Genomic DNA, 22,131 nt, shown 5'->3' on the forward strand with positions numbered 1-22,131 from the left:
TTCTCCGGGACGCAAATTATGCAGCAGTGATGTAAACCATGCAATTATTTTTGAATACAGAGATTCTCCACCATCTTCACCTTGGGGCAGTGACTGCCCATTAAACTAGGCTATGTGAAGATATATTGCATATGATAAACAGTACACTTTGGAGTAGGTTGCCGTATTTCAAAAAGTGAAGATCCAGGCAGAAAAGTTACTGAGCTTTTTTTGTTCGTTTTCTGCCGATTTCCAGACCCTGCTTGAGGCTGCAGTATTCTGGATATGTCTGGGAAATTTTGGACATATGGCAACCCAGCTTTAAAATACCTGTAGGTTGCTAAAAGTGTGCAGGATTTTGGCAGAGGGATCTGAATCACTGGAATCCTTTAACTAGAAGTTCCTAGCCATCTACCTTTCAAATTGGTATTCTTCCTGTACATATCTCCTGCCTTCTGCTTTCCCACCAAGATCTTTCATTTAAAACCACTCTTCATTTTGTAAACCAAATTCTTCATTGCAAAGCCTTTTGGGGGAAAGGGGGTTGCCTTGCTTTCAACACAATAAAATCCATCGTGGTGAGTAACTGCTATCAGCACCACCAAGAAGCAAAGCCAGAACATACGAAGCACACACTGTCAACCATTTGAGTGGGATTAAATATGTAGATTGTTAAATGGTAATTGCCTGCAACTTGTGGGCACTACAGCAATGGATTCATCACAAAACATTGAGAAAAATGGAAGCTGTGGACGGAACAAAGAGGCAAACATATTTGTTAGGTTTCGAGCAAATGGGGCGAGAAAACAGACCAGGCGTTGTGAGAGGAGGCCTTGTTGACTGGCATTGTTATATCTTCATATATGGAGAAATAGACTGGAGCAGAACCCCCAACATTAAGATTATATACTTAATCTTATAAATCAGGACACAAATGACGCGACTTATCAATGTGGTTGTGGTCAGTGAAGTGGGGAGGCAGGTTGGCGTTGCTCACCAGCCTTCTGTACACAGAGCATTGCTGCCAATTCCTGAGAAAGGCAAGGTGAACGGAGTGGGGTGCAGTCCGGGCATGGCGGCACGAGCATCAGATGGGCTCTGCTGCCAGGTCTGCACCACCCCTTCCATTCCCCCTCTCCGGAAACAGCAGCGGTGAGTGGTGTCCACAAGGCAGGGGAGCAATACTGTTGTCGTTGGCATCCATCTGGCTTGAGGGACAATGGAGTGCACCTCCAGGGGTGAAGTCAAACTGCTGCATCAGCAGCACCCAAGTGACCTCCCCAGGATGCAAGCCTAGGCAGTGTGTATAATAATAATAATAATAATAATAATAATAATAATTTATTATTTGTACCCCACCCATCTGGCTGGGTTTCCCCAGCCACTCCGGGCGGCTTTTAACAAAGATTAAAAATACATTAAAATGTCACACATTTAAAACTTCCCTGCCTTCAGATGTCTTCTAAATGCCAGGTAGTTATTTATCTTCTTGACATCTGACAGGAGGGCGTTCCACAGGGTGGGCACCACTACCGAGAAGGCCCTCTGCCTGGTTCCCTGTAGCTTAGCTTCTCGCAGTGAGGGAACCACCAGAAGGCCCTCGGAGCTGGACCTCAGCATCCGGGCAGAACGATTGGTGTGGAGACGTTCCTTCAGGTATACTGGGCTGATGTCGTGTGTATGGAGGTCCTGGGTTGCCCAGATGATAAGACCCTCCCCACTTGGCCTCGCTGATGTGGTCCAAAGGAAAACAGAGCAATACGTTTGGCACCAGCTTGGCTGCAGGAGTTGATGGCAGCAGGAGTGCAAGACGCCATCCAACCGTCTTAGCACTTCCACTCTGGAATTGTGTAGGGGCCCTTTATCTTTGGTTGTCTTGGGAAATCTGCAGCCCACCTTGTCATTCAAGGGCTTTCATTTATGCGTTTTTGGGACAGCTGAGATAACACTTTTGGTTCCAACTGGTCCAAGTTCACAAGCAATAACCCCAAGCTTGAGGAGGCATCATTTGCAGCGTGCAATAAAACCGTGACAACAGCATGCAGTCCTGAAAGGCATCCGTCACTGTCTCTCGCAGTTCTGAGAGTTGATCCCAGCATCTCTGCCACACTGAACTCCTCTTGGACCATGTGTCCGCGTAGCAAAATCACCCCCTGGATCATGTGACTGGGTGGTGAAATGCTTTGTATCTGCTGCTTTTGGCTAGAGAAGTCTGACTGTGGCATGAGTAGTGAAGAGAGCTATGTAGAACTTCAATTTAATTGCTAGAGAGAGAAAAAGAATGTCTAAAGCAGGCAGATTTTAATAGGAAGGTCAACATGGTTGGTGCACTGTATTAATTTATCTTAGTTTATAACCCATCAGACGAGAAAAAGAATGCTTGACCTTTTTTTTAGCGTTTGACACAGTAGGTTATTTTTGCAAGCAAGCAAACAAACTAAACCGGACAGAAGTAAAAATGTCAAAGGCAATGAAGTCATCTACAGAGTTTTGACAGCCAGCAGAGCTGGAGGAAACATTAGTACAATCCTATTGTGGTCTGTCTTCTAAAGGGCCTTGTAAAGAATTAATGAGATTTCCCACTAAATGGTGACAAGAGGGCAGAGGCTCATTAGCCACGAGTTTATGATTTTATTGTACTTTTTTATTATTATTATAACATCTTAAGACTTCGGGATTGTGCCCCTGTTGGCATTTTTTTGGACTCGGTAGCAAAGGGTTCCATCTTTATTTCCTAGCACTCACTCCAGAAGCCAAGGGCAGCCAAGGAGTTCAGGAAGAAAGAGGTGATGACCTTTGGCTTGCTGGATTTTCCTCTCTGCTAACTCTCAGAGATGGAGTTATCCATGTTGCTTCAAGGAAAGGAGCTGCAATTATAAGGCATAATGAGCCCAAAAGGGTTGTGGACAGAGTTCAGCGCCTGATTCTGTAATTGCAAGGTCGTCTGTGTAACAAACAAATGCTGGATGTGCACTCCTGAAAGAAGAGTTTGTCTGATCAACAGAATAATATAATAATAATAATATTTATATTTATACCCTGCCCATCTGGCTGGGTTTCCCCATGGCTACATTGAAGTCTAACAACGCTCATGAGAGAGGTTTTCACTGAGATGCTACTACAGTGGTACCTCGGGTTAAGAACTTAATTCGTTCTGGAGGTCTGTTCTTAACCTGAAACTGTTCTTAACCTGAGGTACAACTTTAGGTAATGGGGCCTCCCTCTGCTGCCACACAATTTCTGTTCTCATCCTGAAGCAAAGTTCTTAACCCGAGGTACTATTTCTGGGTTAGCGGAGTCTGTAACCTGAAGCGTCTGTAACCCGAGGTACCACTGTACAGCTAATGGGATTGGGCCACACATTATGAGGGAAGCACGAGTTCCCAGCCCTGTGGTTTACTTCACAGCTCCCAAGAAGAGTATGAAGTAGTGGCCTCGTGGGAGTCATGAGAACTTGACAGAGAGACCTGTAGGACTATATTTGTCGCCTGTGCCTGAGGTTGCCCACCCCTGGTCTAAAGTCTGTACCATCTTTTACGGTTTGATTCAGTGAAGATATCGTGCAGGTATATTACACCAGCATTTTCTGTGGTTGCTCTGAATCCATTTATTGGGAATCCAGTGTTCTAGGCCCAGCAAATTTGGATATGTGAATAGTTCCCAGGAACGGGGACATTTATATACAATGCAATTTATACAAAATGTTCTACCAATCTTTCAGCCCTTTCAACACCCCTGGGTTTTTCCATGGTCCCCCCATTCCCTCCTCTGAAAAGAGTACAACATAAGAATGCATGTTTGGGGCACAATATAGCTGCATGTGAATGTCCGAGAAATTTAGTATGACCCACATGTCCTCTAGCCCTTCCTAGCTTGGAAAAGTTAATATAGTGAATGTAGTATTATGCAATCATATTAATGGAGGTATTTATGAGTAGGCAGTAAGTAATTATCCCCACTCCAGAGATGTTCCAAATAATTTATGTGATCAAGGTTTAACTAAATTGTGATCCACTTTGGCTCCCCAGATTGTAGGCTCCCGACTCTCCTACCCTTCTGTGTACTTAACTTCTTGTTGATTTTTGGCTGAATTAATTAAATACATCAGCCATTTTAATAATAAAATTGACTTAAAATCTCATGGCAAGTAGATTTAAACACCATTTATAATGAAAGGCCAACTACTTTAAATCAACTTAGCAGATGGGGATTGTAACAACTCCTATTTCATTACAGCTGGAGTAATTCATGGCATTAAAATGGCTGTTTGTAAAATAAATGGGCCACAAGAGATGGGGGGGGGGGGAGAGAGAGAGAGAGAGAGAGAGAGAGAGGGAGGGAGGAAAGGAAAAATCAGGATGCTGTGGTAATGGGGAAGTATAGGAACAAAGAGAACCGTCTGTCTTTGATCTTATTCCTTCCTACTACCTTGGGTCAGAGAGGAAGAGAAAGGCTATTGAAAGAAGACAGACCAGGAGCAAGAAGAAATGAAGGTTGTGGGAAGAAGAATCACTCAAAACGAAAGGGTGTGCGTTTGAGTATGTGAGAATGAAGGAATAGGGAGGGGCTGGACTATGTGGTAGGTTGCCTACAGCAGAGGAGGAAATTGTCCATAGAACTAGGAGTTTTGGTGCACAGATGATCAATCTGTGTGATGTAATCCATTGGTACAGTCAAATGCAACATTCCTTATTTCCCTAGAGTGGGCACAGGAAGTGGGACATCCAGTCAGTGTAACTTCCTATTCCACTGGTCTGGAGCTTCTCCCCCTGCATGTGACCTGGGAGATGGGCATGGCTCTGGCTGACTCCATAAAAGAGCCAAGTCATGCAGCCATTTTCTCACTTGCAGTCTTGTTGTTTTTCCCCTGCAGCCATTTTGTGTTATCTTAATGTAATTTTGCTGTCTGCTGTCTCTCAGCCAGCAGCACACGGGTTCAGTCTCCATATGAGATGAACTCACAGTTTCTTTATAACAATAATAATTTTTATTATTTATACCCCACCCTCCCCAGCCAAGATGGCTAACACTAGGTATAAAAACAATTGACTAAAATACAACTTAAAAACAAGATTAAAATACAACATTAAAATGCAGCCTCATTTCAGTAGAAATTCAAATCAAAAACTTTTTGGGGGATGAAAACATCAAATCTTCACCAAGGCCAACTATCCAGACTGGTCCTACGTGGGCCAGAAAAAAGCCAGGGAAATCCCCAAACAGGAGTTCCATCACAGAAGGAGAAAGGAAAAAGGAAAGAGGGGGAGGGGATCAAGTTGATTCCAAGCCAAAGGAATCAGGTCTTACAGGTCCTATGGAAAGAAATCAGATCCTGATTTATGTAATCGCTAAGTAAAGCCTGCCTTTCAGGGATCATATCGTGAACTGAAATGTGAGTAAAGTTTTCGTTACTTTACTCAGAAAGACTCTTTATTCTTTTAAGAGGGATCAAAGGGGACACCAGGAAATAATCTTAACTAAGAGATTCAAACGAATCTGCAAACTAGCTTCCAGCGATATTAAAGGGAATCTGCTCTGCTGCATCACTTACTAGTGTGAGTGAAGGAAGGATAAAACTTATTCAATATATCCTTGCCTACTATCCTTAACATTCCCACACAAGCTACTGGGAAATTATCTAGGACCAGTTGGTATGTGTGGCGAGCCAACCATTGAGAATGGACCCTGAGTTTTTGTTCTATCTCGACGTAAACCCAATATAATTTCATGCAGTGGGCATTTCACCAGATGAAGGTGGAGAAACAAGTCTAAGAGCTCTGAAACTGCAAACCTTTGAGTTCTCAGCCTAAAATGACTTTTAAGACCCCCATAGCAAGGAGGGCCTGCTGTAACTGAAGTGGAATGCATGCTCAGTGCAGGGCAATTCTGGAACATCCTGACCACTCTTGGTTGGTCAGTCTCCACTACTGGGTCTCAAACAGACTTAATGAGCTGACGAATGGCGATTCACTGAAATTCAAGAATGGCAGAGCTGCTTCATAAGAAGATTCCTGCTGGATCAAACCAATGACCCATCTCATCCAGCAACCTGTTCTCACAGGGGTCAAGCAGTTGCCTACAGAAAACCCTCAGGCAGCACCTGAGGATACCACCACTCTCCACATCTGTGCTTTCCAGCAACTGGTATTTAAGTGCATTGCTGCCTCTGACCGTGTAGGCAAAGTACAGTGGTACCTTGGGTTAAGTACTTAATTCGTTCCGGAGGTCCGTACTTAACCTGAAACTGTTCTTAACCTGAAGCACCACTTTAGCTAAGGGGGCCTCCTGCTGCTGCCGCACCGCCGGAGCACGATTTCTGTTCTCAACCTGAAGCAAAGTTCTTAACCTGAAGCACTATTTCTGGGTTAGCGGAGTATGTAACCTGAAGCGTATGTAACCTGAAGCATATGTAACCTGAGGTACCACTGTATAGCCATTGTGTGGCAAGTAGCCAAAGTAGCAAGTCCCACAAACTCCAGCGGGTGCAGAATGCTGCAGCGAGGCTCCTCACAGGGTCCCTGCCATGGGAGCATATTCACCCAGTGCTTTACCAGTTGCACTGGCTCCCAGTGGAGTATATGGTCAGGTTCAAGGTGCTGGTCTTGACCTTTAAAGCCCTTTGTGGCTTAGGGCCCTCATATCTACGGGACTGCCTCTCCTTGTATGCCCCGCAGAGGACCTTAAAGTCCATGAACAACCATAGTTTAGAGGTCACGGGTCCTAAGGAAGTCAGACTATCCTCCACCAGGACCAGGGCCTTTTCAGTGATGGCTCCGACCTGGTGGAATGCTCTGTCCCATGAGACTAGGGCCCTACAGGATTTAACCTCCTTTCGTCAGGCCTGTAAGACAGAGCTATTCCGCCTGGCCTTTAATTTGAATTCAGCCTGATCTTTTATTTCCCTTCCCTTCCCTCCCCCTCCCCTTTTATGAAGATCACCTGCTCTGAGACACCACAGCTAATTCTCCCTTGGCCTCCTTGCTGGCCCAAGTAGAACCAATTAAGCCAGCTAGCCCTGGGGATTATCTAATGCTAATTTCCCCTAAATTGATTTTTGAATTTTATTGTTATTCATGTTTTTATACTGTATTTTATGCTGCTTTTATAATTTAAGTGTTTTAAATTTGTTGTTAGCTGCCCTGAGCCCGGTTTTTGAATTGGGAAGGGCGGGGTATAAATAAAAAATTATTATTTTATTATTATTGATAACACTTCACTGCAAAGGAAAGATAATAAGAAGGTACACAAAAAGAAGGCACATTTTATCATATGTTGTGGAAATGTAAGGTAGTAAAAGAATTTTGGGAAATGATATATGAGTTGAAAAAAATGTTTAAAACAACTTTTTCTAAAAATAACCTGAAGCCTAGGTGCCGAAAATATTATTTATGTATGCAACCACGGCTGCGCGGATGTTATTGGCTCAGAGGTGGAAAGAAGATAAAGTCCCTACCAGAGAAGAATGGCAGATGAAGTTGGATTATGCCAAAATGGCAAAAATGACCGGAAGAATCAGAAATCAGGGAGACCAAAATTTTAATAAGGAATGGGGAAAATTTATAATTTACCTTAAAAAACATTGCAAACAGTTAAAATCGTTAGTAGAATTGGAATTTGCGCTTATATTTTAATGGTGAATTTTGGACACAATGGAGAGGTAAAAGATTTGGATTATCATAAAAGATGCAGGAGGAAATGATTAACAATAGGACCCACAAAGAGAAGGAGGGAAGTACATGGGAATTTATGGAATTCTCTTTTTGTTTTGTTTGACAATTGTTTGTAAATTTAAAAATTAAATTAAAAAAAATAAAATAAAAGCTGCTCTGCCACCTTCTGGAGAAACAGTGGAGATATTAATGGGCTAGTGAAACTTGTGTGAACTACAGATTGGCTTTTAAGTCTTTAATTTTTTTATTCAGTCTGCCATACATTTTAGCATCGCTCCCTTGCCACGGTGTTTTACTGTCAGGTTCTTGATTTTAAGCACAAAGGCAGAGCGTGTGATGGTGAGTAATTTCTCCTACCCATGGGGCACCCTTTCTGTATCTCCTCCTCCTTTTATCTAATTGACATGTAAATTCAGGCCAGGGATGCTGCAGCCAGAGTCCTCTGTGGGCCATGAGGAATCTGACATGTGGCCCTAGGAACCTGTCAGACAAGAGACAGTAAGAAATTACCCTTGTAGCGCCTCAGGTGTTTCGGCCTTTGAGTTGTGGGTACAGGCGAACTAATGCCAGTGTACTTGAAGAAGCAAAGATCACCAGTGTCAAAGTAATGGTTCTTCAACATCAACTTCATTGGACTGGTCATGTTGTATGGATGCCAGATTATCGTCTTCCAAAGCAACTACTCTATTCTGAACTTAAAAATGGAAAGCATAATGCTGGTGGTCAACAAAAGAGGTTTAAAGACTCCCAAGGAAAATCTAAAAAAAGTAGTATAACACCTACAACTGGGAAACACTGGCCTGCGAGTGCTCCAATTGGAGAACAGCCTTTACCAAAGGTGTCACGGGCTTTGAAGACACTCAAACTCAGGACAAAAGGGAGAAACGTGCTAAGAGAAAGGCACATTTGGCAAATCCACACCGTGATCAACTCCTGCCCAGAATCCTATGTCCCCACTGTGGAAGGACATGTGGATCCAGAATTGGCCTCCACAGTCACTTACGGACTCACTGTTAAAACCGTGTTCATGGAAGGCAATCTTACTCGGCTTTGAGTGATCACCAAAGAAGACTGGCTTGAACTCTTCCCACCCCAATTGGGAGAAAATCCATTTGTATGTGCCCTCGATGGCTGTTCTGTTTGAAAGCATTTTTATAGTGGGGAGGGGGAATACAGCTCTGTGACTGGTTCCTCAGCATAGCACAAAACAACAACAACAACAACAACAACAACAAAAATGGCTTTTGTTGAGCAGTCAGGAAGCTATTTCTGTGTTTTCCTTCTTTTCGTAAAACAGGTATTAGCATTTGAAATAAATATCTTTAAAAGATCCTGCGAGGCTGCTTTGCTTTGTAGAGTCACCTCAAGAGCTCTATCTAAATGGCTTGAGACCCAAGGCTTGGTTTATCATCAATCTTCCCTGCTGTTCCTAACACAGCTATGATCAGTGGAGACACTCAGCCTGACAAACGCTTGATTTAAAAGAGAAGGCGCTGATGGCAAAGTGTGCTCTGCCTCCAGGTCGCTTGTTTGTCTCAATATAGTTTGTATTAACAGTAAGTGCCTTGACAGGTATGTCTATTATTGGGAGAATGCCTCTGGTTATTAAATTGATGCATTTTAAACTACGTACGGTGGAGTCTGAATCATGTATTTAAACCTGGGTAGCTGCATGTTAACTGCGGGGTGAAGACTGGGCATTCAAAAATCTTGCACAGGAGTTTGGGGCCTCTGTGGCCCACTGCCTCCCTCTTTTTTAAATTATTTATTAAATTTGTATACCGCCCTATACTCGCAGGTCTCAGGGCAGTTACAACATAAAATCACAAAATACATAATAAAAACAAAAACAAAACAACCCCCCTCTCATTCACCTCTGCGTATTAACTTCTCCTTGTCGCTCTCTGGCTACAAATGGATATACAGTGGAACCTAGGGTTAAGTACTTAATTCATTCCGGAGGTCCGTTCTTAACCTGAAACTGTTCTTAACCTGAAGCACCACTTTAGCTAATGGGGCCTCCTGCTGCTGCCGCTGCCGTGCACAATTTCTGTTCTCATCTTGAAGCAAAGTTCTTAAACCGAGGTACTATTTCTGGGTTAGCGGAGTCTGTAACCTGAAGCGTATGTAACCTGAAGCGTATGTAACCCGAGGTACCACTGTACTTCTATAAATTGGTTGCCAACATAAGTGCAAGAGACTATCAAGGTTGCTTTGTCTGATCACACTGTTCTTCAAGACCTAATGCTGGTTATCGGGTCTCCAGAGCTGGAGGTGGCATTACGTCCCCCGATTCTGCAGATCCCCTGTCTTGGGTGAAGTCTCAGGGGCTGAATCTACATATATATATTAAAAATGCTGTGAAAATGCTTTTTTAAAAAACGTTTTAAAATATATATGGAATTTGCCATTAGCTCACTAGCGCCATCTTGTGTCACATTTATATAATGCACTTAAAACGTTCTATTTGCAGCTGTGTAGCTGAGCCCAGGCATTCCATCTGGTTGCCCCTTTATTCCCCATGTCTTGCTCATGCTGTGGTCCATGATTTCTCAGGAGGAGTCCTTGTCTACTTCCATCTCTGAAAGCCTTGACAGGTCTTGACAGTTTATGGGGGGTATCCAGACCATAAGGAAGTTTCTGAACCATGACGACAGTTGAGACACAATTCTGACCAGCTGTTTAAATTGCTGAATGAACATTTTATACATTTGTGCCAATGCATTTAGGAGTATGGAGTGGAAGTAAGAAAAATCACAATGCTAGTCTGAAATGTGAACCTCGTCTCAGAACTTGCACCTTATCCCTTACCTAGCTTGGACGTTTCTGAGGTGTACAGAACTGAGAACCTGAAAATATGGACACCTGCTGGATAAATAAGTTCCTTCCAGTATGGAATATCTTTGGGAGCGGGAACTAGTCTTTTTTGCTTAGTAAACTCTGAAACACCATATGCATTAATGGTATATTACTATTATAACTAAAAGGAACACGGGTGGCGCTGTGGGTTAAACCACAGAGCCTAGGACTTGCCGATCAGAAGGTCGGCGGTTCAAATCCCCGCGATGGGGTGAGCTCTCGTTGCTCGGTCCCAGCTCTTGCCAACCTAGCAGTTTTAAAGCACGACAAAGTGCAAGTAGGTAAATAGGTACCACTCCAGCAGGAAGCTAAACGGTGTTTCCGTGCGCTGTTCTGGTTCGCCAGAAGCGGCTTAGTCATGCAGGCCACATGACCCGGAAGCTGTACGCCGGCTCCCTCAGCCAATAAAGCGAGATGAGCGCCGCAACCCCAGAGTTGGTCACGACTGGACCTAATGGTCAGGGGTCCCTTTACCTTTACTATTATAACTACAACCACTGTTAGGGCACCATTCATTTTAGCAAGTCATTGCGAATATTAGCTTGAACTTCATTTGTATAACAACTACTGCACATTTTCAATGGGGAATTAGAAGGAGCAGATTATAGCTATAGGGAGTTTCAACCCCCCCCCCCCCAAATTTAGCACCAAGAGCATTGTTTACAGTGAAGACTGCAGAGAAAAATCCCCTTTCAGTTCTGGTTTTGAGCTTCCAAGCCCTTGTTATAAGCTATTGATTTTCTTCGGAAGATTCCTTTTGTAAGATTAATTTGCCACAGAACAACTGAGCCTTCTTTGCTTCCCTTGAGGAAAAAAGCCTCTTTTTTGTTCTTTCTTTCAGGGAGAGGGTTAGAATTAAGATTAATTACTCTTATTTTTGCTGACAATCCCCCCCTCCCCCAAATCAGAATGCATCCTGGTTCCATCTCCAAAGACTGCATGTTTGAGACACAGCAGTTTTGAGCAATCCAAATATAGAGGAGTCTTACTAAGAGTAATCTATATTATGGTTTTTCCTATTACTAAAGCATGAATTCAGCAGGTCAGTAAGGGGAAACTCTCATTCTGTAGCAAAGCAGCATAGTTCTGGCTGGCAACAAAAACAAAATTTGGAAAATGACAGTGGAAAATGGTGCCTAACGGAAGGTGGAAACTGATAGAGGCTTTTAAAAAAAGTGGGGGGGGGGGGAGAATGAAGGTGAATACATGATGTCTCTGATGTCCCTATTCATTTCCTTTGTGTCTGGTCAAACAGCTTTGTAGATGTTTGAACAGCTACAAAAAGCCATGATCAGAGATGGTATGATGAGTCCAGGGCTCCCCCTCCCAGCTGAAACTCACTGGAACTCAGTTCTGGCACCTCTCAGGTTGATGCCATTGCCATTATAAGAGAACAAGGGAGGTGTTCATGGCGAGTTCCGGCCCCTCTCTTTCCTAGAAAAATGGCACTGAATAAATCTAAACACCAAGGGCAATTTTGCTTCCATCTGAAATAACTACATTGTCCGTCTCTCACTCTACCAACAAACCAGCTGAACTGAGAATCAGTGTAGTGATTCTCATAATGGACTGGAACCTGGAAGACTATGGTTCAAAATCCCACTTGGCAATGAAGCTGATTGGTGACCTCAACTGGCCATTATCCCTCAGCCTAACCTACCTTACAGGGTGGTTGTGAAAACAAACTACAGAGCGAGAAAGCATGTAGGCCATCTTGTGCTTCTTGAAGAAAAGAATGTATACCTGAAGGAGCGTCTCTACCCCCATTGTTCAGCCCGGACACTGAGATCCAGCGCCGAGGGCCTTCTGGCGGTTCCCTCATTAGGAAAAGAGAGGTTACAGGGAACCAAACAGAGGGCCTTCTCGGTAGTGGCGCCCGCCCTGTGGAACGCCCTCCCTTCAGATGTGAAGGAAATAAGCAGCTATCTTATCTTTAAAAGACATCTGAAGGCAGCCCTGTTTAGGGAAGTTTTTAATATTTGATGCTGTATTGTTTTTAACACTCGATTGGGAGCCGCCCAGAGTGGCTGGGGAAACTCAGCCAGATGGGTGGGTATAAATAATAAAATATATTATTATTATTATTAGGCCCTTTCTGTTGTAGTCTTGTCTACTGAGCAATAATGTGCAAAGCTCAGAGGAGTGGGAGGCTGGCCAACCAGAAGAGTCTCGGAGGTGTACTTGCCTCGAAGCAGAATCAGGTCCAGTCCTAGGGTTGAGCAAACAGCAATCCACATGGTCAGTCTGTGCAGGGGCCAGGGAATCTGGTGATCATGGGGTCAAGTGTCACGACGAGCAGGAAGCAGCGAGGTAGGACCAGGAACTACAAGCATTCTTACCAGCATCTGACTGCTGCTGGAAGCTCTGCTTAAGAAGGCTGAAGCCAGCTGGTTCTCATCAATGCCTCCTCCTCTGTATCCTTGAAGGCTGATCAGCTGCAGGTGGAGTCACTTCACCTTCTCCCCCTTCAGGCTGCTGTTCAGCAGGTGAAGCTGACTCCTGGCCCATGAAAAAACTCCCCCTTGCAAATTCTCTTCTGTCCTGCATTGGTGTTATTAGCAAATCACAGGGCTGGGAACTCATGCTTGCCTCATAAGGTGCCTCATAATAAATAAACAGAATAAAGTTCCATTGCTGTCGGACAGGGAGCATAGCTGTGGCAAAGCACACAGGGGGTCCTGGTTCAATTCCTAGTTTCTCCAGCCAGAAGGACCAGGTGGCAGGGATAGGCTACTGCTTCAGACCCCAGAAAGCTGCTGTCCAGAAGGTTATATGTAGGCGGAGTCTCAGTCTGCTTGCTTGCAGCTCAGATGGGGGAGATACATAAGCCTCTCTGTTGTGGTAACTGCCTCACTGGGGACTCTTCTCATTGCACACCCAGGGGTAGCTGAGAGACGTAGGACTGATGGACATGCCATCTCCTAACTTGTAAGTGTCCTTTTGACAATGAAGAGTAAATTCCTCACTCTGGACATTCTTGCCTGACAGCGATGTGACCAAACAGATGGCCAAATAGTTTGATAAGGCAAAAGACAGCTTTCACTGCTGTATTTCCCATTGGAAATGAACAGCTAAACAAAAGTTTTTCACTGAAAACTGATCATTTCTCTCAGACAGAAAGAAACAAAACCATTGTTTGAAATCTCTCCTTCCCATGCTATTTGGAAAAGTTTCTTTAAAAAGGTTTACCGATCCTTTCAAAAACTGAAAGAAATACTGTCAATTAATGAGAAGGCTCACCACACAACTGTTTCACAAACATTATTATTATTATTGTTGTTGTTGTTGTTGTTATTTATTATTATTTTAAAAAGAAATGTGTAATAGGTTGCATTAGGACTTCTTTTTTTTAAGTTCTTCAAGGCTGTTTGCTTTCCCCCTTGAGTGCTGGAGCACACGTGAACCATGTTTTGTTTTGAAGCAATGACAATCTTGCCGCAGCAAGAATTATAATGCAATTCCCAGGAGATGTAAACAGATGAGCCAAGCCAGTGGGAAAAACACACACAGAGAGAACTTGATTTAGTTGGAAATCCCTCCCTCCCTCCCTTCTAAATACAGTGGTTAGTTAATTCTGGTTCAGATATTAATAATTTCTTTACATGATGCATCCTGACTGTGCCCCTATTTTACACCGGCCCCACTGTCAGTGGGAGCCCTCATCAGGACCCAAAGCGTTTCATGGATGGAAGGAACCTTTCTGCTGCTAAAACCCTGGATTCAGCCCAACTTGTTGAAATTGCAAGAGCAAGAATACGATGCTATTATTGTTTTTTAAAAAATCATCTTGAAAGTTCAGAGCTGAGATTTGAATCGGGCATTTGTGTGATGCACAAAAGTAAGCTATAGGACTTTAGAGGTGTTCAGGTACTAAAGAAACTACCAGCTGGTTATTGTTTCTCAGTGTTTTAATTTTGTAAACAACTCTGCAACCAAGTCTGGTGAAGGCCAGCACACACGTATCACGGTATTCTGCAGAAGGGGGCAACCTGAAGACACCACCCTATCACGTTGTCTGTGTCAGCTTGCATTTCTTAATGCAGAAAGCATTGATCTGATGTGTAGAAATCCTTCCTATTCTACTTAATTCAAGAGGGTTCTGGAAGCTTCTGTGTGTGAAAGAAACAAGCAGAAGGTTCATGATGTTTGGGTTATTCCTTCAGAGAAGCTGAGTACAGCTGGCTTAAACTGGTTCTGTTATCTCTTCTGTCAAGGTCATGCTGACTATAAACGTAAGGCCAGAAGGAGCCTGGTTTTCACTCTTTTCTATCTCTCTTTCCTTCTGGTGTGGTGTTCTGTATATCGTGTTAAGGTTTAGTCTTATTATAAGTTATTGTAGGTTTAAGTTAAGTGTGATGCAACTGGATTTCTTGTGGACAGTGCCAATTCTAAAAGTATTGGATTTGTGACCATTGTGCTCATTTGCCTTCAGGAGCAGTAAAGCTCTGCTGGATGAAATATTAATTGCCTCTGGTCTATTTTTTGGGGGAATCCTGCAACGTGTTTAAGTTTTTACTCTCCTAACTATACGTTGGAATCTGCTCTGGATCAATATTGAGTAGAATTCCATGACAGTCTGCTCCACATGATATTGGAATTGAACTTTCGGTGTGGCAGCACCTTCCTTTTGGAACTTCCTCCTACTTGCTTTGTTGTTGTTTAGTCGTTTAGTTGTGTCCGACTCTTTGGGACTCCATGGACCAGAGCACGCCACACACTCCTGTCTTCCACTGCCTCCCGCAGTTTGGTCAAACTCATGCTGGTAGCTTCGAGAACACTGTCCAACCATCTCGTCCTCTGTTGTCCCCTTCTCCTTGTGCCCTCCATCCTTCCCAACATCAGGGTCTTTTCCAGGGAGTCTTCTCTTCTCATGAGGTGGCCAAAGTATTGGAGCCTCAGCTTCAGGATCTGTCCTTCCAGTGAACACTTAGGGCTGATTTCCTTCAGAATGGATAGGTTTGATCTTCTTGCAGTCCATGGGACTCTCAAGAGTCTCCTCCAGCACCATAATTCAAAAGCATCCATTCCTCGGCGATCAGCCTTCTTTAAGGTCCAGCTCTCACTTCCATACATCACTACTGGGAAAACCATAGCTTTTGGTCAAAACTCTCCACTATGACCTGTCCATCTTGGGTGTCCTGCACAGCATAGTTCATAGCTTCTCTGAGTTATTCAAGCCCCTTGGCCATGGCAAGGCAGTGATCCATGAAGGGGCCTACTTGCTTTATATACCTTTTTATTATGTTGTAGGTTGCTTTGGGATGCCAAGCTGTAAGCTATTCATAAGTGAAAATAATACTAAGAACAAGAACAACACAGATTGAATAGCAAAAAGTGACACAGATCTCTCTCCACACACTCACATTACAAAGTAGCGTTTAAAAAATAAATAAAAATTGTGATGGGGAAGGGGGCTTGGCAAGCACCGTGAGAGATGTCTGAAAGTGCTGGGTTCTACTTGTACTTTATTGGTGACAAGTACACTGCACATAATTGGAGCACAGATAGGACGCCCAAGCAGGTATAAAGCTTATTATCATATTAAAGCCCACTAGGCAGCTTCTGTTTTCTCCATCTGTTCACCAACTACCTCTGCCGAACAGCAGATAAAATGGAGGAGAAGAAACCAGTTGGATCACCGTAACCCCTGTTGGGCACATTGGATGCTAAAGCACATTATCTGTTCTGTAGCTTTTCGGAGATGTGATGGTCACCATTTTGACAGGGATCCTGGCCTTGGTCAGGGTGGGATTAAGTGAATCAGTTCATGGGCTCACAGAGAAACTCCCCCCCCCCCCCGAATAAGAGAGGAGTTAAAGCTTGCTACAACTCCCCTCCCCAACTGAAAGACTTCTAATGTATGCTCCCCAGTTATATAACTCTTTGTCTCACTACAACTCATTAGTGAGAAGGAAATAAAAAGGCTTTCCTAAATGCCCAGTGGAGTATACTAGAGAAGCATGAAAGCTCAGCTGGTTTGATGGAAGGATTTGGGAGCGATGCACTTGCTTGGAGGCAGGTTGAAAGTAAATCTGGGTCTCTAAAGCTTCAAATGTTTCTATAGGAATTGGCTTCTGGTTATACCGTTAAGACTGTTGAACACCCATGGAAAAAAGGGGACTGTTATGTATTGTGAAGTTGTCACCCTGGGCCAGCAGGGGGATACTGTAGATAGTTTTCACTCAGATCCACATATGCAAATAGGGGATTGAAAGTGACGTTCAATGATTGGATAGTTACAGAAAGTGTTACAGTTGCGCTGTAGTGGAGCTCTATATAAGCAGACTGGCTGAACCCTTCAGTTCAGTTCTGTTCTGGCCTGTGAATAAACAAGAGCTGTTGAAGAATCACTGTGTCATCTGATATGTTCACCCACAACTTAACAGGGACCTTGTAGGAGAGGAGTGTGCAACCTTCCAAAGCCCAAGGGCCGCATTCCCTTTTCAGAAACCTTCCAAGGCCCATATGGAAGTGGTGGACAGGCCAAAAGTGGGTGGACCAAAACATGTAAATGTTACTTTTGTATTGTAGCCAAGTTTGCATACACACTTGCACACTCTTCTCCATTCTTCATCCAGGCAAGTAATCAACATTCTCAGAGTTCAAGGACATATTATAGCTAGGGGGAAAATGTCCAAGGAAGGTGCGAAAATTTTCCATTTTAACAATCCAATCAAATCACATTAAATATTCCAAATTATACAAATACATATCATATAGTCCAAATATTCTGCCAAATTATAAATTTTTATTGGGACTTCCCATGCTTCAAGTTCGGGGGGGGGGGCTCTGATCATCTTATATCATCTTATATCTCTACTGCCTTGAGTTTCCAATAGTTCCTTTAAATCTTCCTGTTGTTAACCTTCCTTCTTTCATGGCCTCTGAGTGAGTCAATATCTTAACTGTGTGCTTCTCTAAGATCTTACTTGTGTTTCTCCCACTCTCCCCAACTCAGCAATGCCAAATCTATCTATCATCTATCTATCTATCTATCTATCTATCTATCTATCTATCTATCTATCTATCATCTATCTATCATCTGTCTATCTATATCTATCTATCTATCTATCTATCTATCTATCTATCTATCTATCTATCTATCATCTATCTATCTATCTATCATCTATCTATCTATCTATCATCTATCTATCATCTATCTATCTATCTATCTATCTATCTATCATCTATCTATCTATCATCTATCTATCTATCTATCATCATCTATCTATCATCTATCTATCTATCTATCTATCTATCTATCTATCTATCTATCTATCTATCATCTATCTATCTATCATCTCTATCCAAATTCTGATGGCACAATTTATTTCAGGCAGAAGCCAATGCAAGAGTTAAGTGCATTTAAGCCCCTTAATTCCACAGGGTGTCAGATTGCAAAACTCTGCCTTGGGTGGAGAAAGAAGAGATAAGAAAAGATTTTCAGCAATGTAGAAACGGGAGCCACGTAAAGCCAAGTAGCAAGTGCTTAAGAGTCCGAACTGATTTATTTTCCCACTCGAAGTACCTTCTTACAAAGTTTGTTTGACTTTTGTCATGTAGTTTTGATGGCACACGCATCATGCAGCCACAGGAGTGAGAGGGTTTCTGCAGGCCACTGAAGGGGATGAAAGCGAGGCCACGAAGTTCTGTGAGGCGTCTGACTTTCACCAAGATGAATAATGATAATGAGGTATTAAAACAATTGGAAATGAAAGACATGGGGTGATATTAGCATAGAGTCTATGGCTGTGGGCTCAAGCAAAGGCATGTTTGAAGAAGCACAGCATGGTTAAAAATAGCCAACAGCAATCTGGAATAAATGTTTTATTAAAGTGTTGAAATTCCTCGAGGATATTATTATTCAATTTCTGACAACACAAAGGAAGCACATTTCACCTCATGCTTTCCCCCCTCCCTTTAAGTAGAAGATTTACAGATTAAGATGACCAATAATAACAGTGAGCTGTTTGTGCCAATGGGGCCAAAAGCAACAGGAAGTTGTGAGCAGTAAATCCAAATCTGAGCAGTAATTATAATAATATTGATAAAAAAGCAGCGGAATTTCCAGGTGCAGCTGCCTCTTGTTGTTTTATGTGCATGCCCCAAATATAAAAGAATGATTTTCAGATTGGCAAGATGACAGTAATCTTGGCGAGTTCAATAAATAATGAATGTTGTCGTCAACATTCATTTTGACTTCTGAATTGTTTAAAGCCCAGGGAAATGGAATTGCATACATTATATAAATGTTGACAAAGGCTGGAATGGATATTTGAGCAGTGAAACAAATGGGAAATCAGAGCATAAGAAGAGCATTGCTTTTTGGAGCCAAAGGCCTATCTATCTCTGCATTTTGTTTTCACCATGGCCTACCAGTTGCGTGTGGGCAACCCAGAAGCAGGACCTGAGAACAAAAGCACTCTCCTCTCCTGCAGTTCACAGCAACTGGTATTCGAATGCCTACTGTCTTCCAACAGTGGAGGTAGAACATAGCCATGGAAGCTGGGAGCCATTGGAAGCCTCCATGAATCTGTTCAATCCTCCTTTAAAGCCATCCAAGTTGGTGGAAAACGAGCGAGGTCCCAACCAAAGAAGAATGGCAACTTAAATTGATGGAATACGCGCAGCTTGCGGACTTAACATATAGAATAAGAGAACAAGAAGAATGCACATTTAAAGAAGCCTGGAAAATGTTTACTGAATATATGAAAATTGCATTTACAGTAGTACCTTGGGTTACAGATGCTTCAGGTTACAGACTCCGCTAACCCAGAAATAGTACTTCGGGTTAAGAACTTGGCTTCAGGATGAGAACAGAAATCGCGCAGCGGCGGCACGGCGGCAGCAGCGGAAGGCCCGATTAGCTAAAGTGGTGCTTCAGGTTAAGAACTGTTAAGAACATCGGTAGAATGTGTGCTTTTATTTAAAATGCATCTCTGGGTTATTTGTGGGGCATAGGAATTTGTTCATTTCCCCCCCTCCAAAATATAGTCTGGCGCCTCACAAGGTCTGAGGGACATTGGACCGGCCCCCTGCTGAAAAAGTTTGCTGACTCCTGGTTTTGGGCATAGTTAGGGAGAAGCTCGTGCACGGACTGACGGCCGCAAACTGAGGCTACCTGAGGGAGTCACTTCATCACTTCTTGACGGCTTCCAAGTGGCAGATTGAGGTGCTTGCTTGGTCTGTATATATTGCTTGCTCTTTAGAATAAAATCTTTAATCTTCTCACTCACTTGTGTTTTGTATTACTTCTGAATCTCATTTTAAAAGAACCACCTTGCATTTGTCAAGACACCCTCCCTCTGCAACGACTCGGTCAGGTGGAGCTTAGGTGAGCGGTGAAGCTCCACCATGCTGCTGCCTAACCAGTGGATGAAGCCAAAGTCCCTGGCTTATCACCTCTTGCTCTGTTCAAAACATAGCCCCTGCAAAGTCAGGCAACCAGATTTTGTGGCGACAAGGTAACAAGGAAGGCTGGACTCTAGCTGCCCCCCCCAATAAACACGTAAAGGTAAAGGTAAAGGTAAAGGGACCCCTGACCATTAGGTCCAGTCATGACCGACTCTGGGGTTGCGGCGCTCATCTCGCTTTACTGGCCAAGGGAGCCGGCGTACAGCTTCCGGGTCATGTGGCCAGCATGACTAAGCCGCTTCTGGCAAACCAGAGCAGCACATGGAAATGCCATTTACCTTTCCGCCGGAGTGGTTCCTATTTATCTACTTGCACGTTGATGTGCTTTCAAACTGCTAGGTTGGCAGGAGCTGGGACTGAGCAACGGGAGCTCACCCCATCGCGGGGAATCGAACCACCGACCTTCTGATCAGCAAGTCCTAGGCTCTGTGGTTTAACCCATATCCCTTGAATAAACACGTATCCAGCACTTAATTAACTAAGGGTCAAACCTTGTACCCCACAAGCTCTGAATGCAGAAGAAATTCAGGTGGCTCCACACAGCAGGAATTCAGATGACAATTGCACATCAGTGTTGCAAACTGCTGCTCCGTAAATGCTAGGCTACAGAGAAGGAGAGGTGAGAGTTTTTGTGTGTGTCTCCATTTGTGCAAGGGCAATGGGTGAAAGGGAGACCATAGCAGGATTAAAGTGACCCAGAGTGAAGCCGTAAGCCTCCTAGACATTAGTGGATGGGTAAAAGGCTTAGCAATCCAATTAAAGAAGCACTGGAGCCAGCAACAGAGAGTCGCTTTCCCTTGGAAAATGCAGTCACCAATTGATTCCGAAGCTGTTCGCTCAAAGGAAATGTTGCATCTTTCACAATGGGGGTTATCAGAAAGCCTTGGGAGCCGTAGATTTTCTCTTAATGGGGCTCAATGCAGGATGCCTGAAGACAGCCAAACTCCCAAGGAATTCACTTAGCGAGTTGGGCACTTAGCCAACACAGCAAGCAAATGTTAATGGCCACCCCATTTCAAGTCCTCCTCCCCTCCGGGTAGCAAAAAGCCCAGTCTCCGTTAAGGTCATTCACACCAATCCTTATCTTTGCTGGCAAGGACCCCAGCCTTCATCATTCACTGATCTTCAAAGTTCACTTAGATGGCATCAGACCCACAAGGTGTTCATTGTACAGTCATACCTTGGTTTTTGAACAGCTTAGTTCTTGAACATTTTGGCTCCTGGACGCCGCAAACCCGGAACTGACTGTCCCGGTTTGTGAACTATTTTTGGAAGCCGAAGGTCTGATGGGGCTTCCGCGGCTTCCAGTTGGCTACAGGAGCTTCCAGCAGCCAATCAGAAAACACACTTTGGTTTCCAAACATTATGGAAGTCGAATGGACTTCTGAAATGGATTCCGCTCGACTTCCGAGGTACAACTGTATTCCTCAATAGTACCCTGGACTTTCAAGCACCATAGAGTGGGAGGTTTTGCAGCTAGAAGGGACCACATCCAGCAGAGAACTTAGGTATGCCAAGATCCTGATAGTGATTCTATAGCAAAACAAAATGCATGTTTACTTACAACACCCAGTTCCTCCCCTGCTCCTAAACTCGCTGCAAGCGTATTTGAAAACTTGACATTGTAAGCCTATGTACATATTACAGTGGTACCTCGGGTTAAGTACTTAAATCATTCCGGAAGTCTGTACTTAACCTGAAACTGTTCTTAACCTGAAGCACCACTTTAGCTAATGGGGCCTCCCGCTGCTGCCACGCCGCCGGAGCACGATTTCTGTTCTCATCCTGAAGCAAAGTTCTTAACCTGAGGTACTATTTCTGGGTTAGCAGAGTCTGTAACCTGAAGCGTATGTAACCTGAAGCGGATGTAACCCGAGGTACCACTGTACTTTGAAGTAAGTAATGAGTTCAACAACATTAACCCCAATGTGTGGGAAACCCTAGCAGACGACCGCAGTACTTGGAGACAGTCAGTCAGGTTGTGTATCCATAGCAGGGATCAGGGGAGGAATGAGGAGGAGGAACACAGAGAGAAGAAATGTCCATTTTTGCCGTTACAGATGCACAAAGGCATCTTCATTTGCCGCGCCCGCAATAAAACATGTCTGTCCTGTATTGGTCTCTACAGCCACAGCAGGCGCTGTAACTCACCAACTGTTTGACTTTATCCCTGAAGGCACACTCTTCCATTGTCTCTTGAGACAGACGG

General features: G+C 43.7%; 1 protein-coding gene across 3 annotated transcripts in view; it reads right to left on the bottom strand.

The window, feature by feature from the left end:
* The window catches only part of CA10 (carbonic anhydrase 10), a 339,889-nt gene that overhangs the window by 32,410 nt on the left and 285,348 nt on the right, over window positions 1-22,131 (bottom strand). The window lies entirely within an intron of this gene.

The sequence above is a fragment of the Podarcis pityusensis genome (genome assembly GCF_964106645.2).
Source record: "Podarcis pityusensis genome assembly, chromosome: 2".
Taxonomy (NCBI): domain Eukaryota; kingdom Metazoa; phylum Chordata; class Lepidosauria; order Squamata; family Lacertidae; genus Podarcis; species Podarcis pityusensis.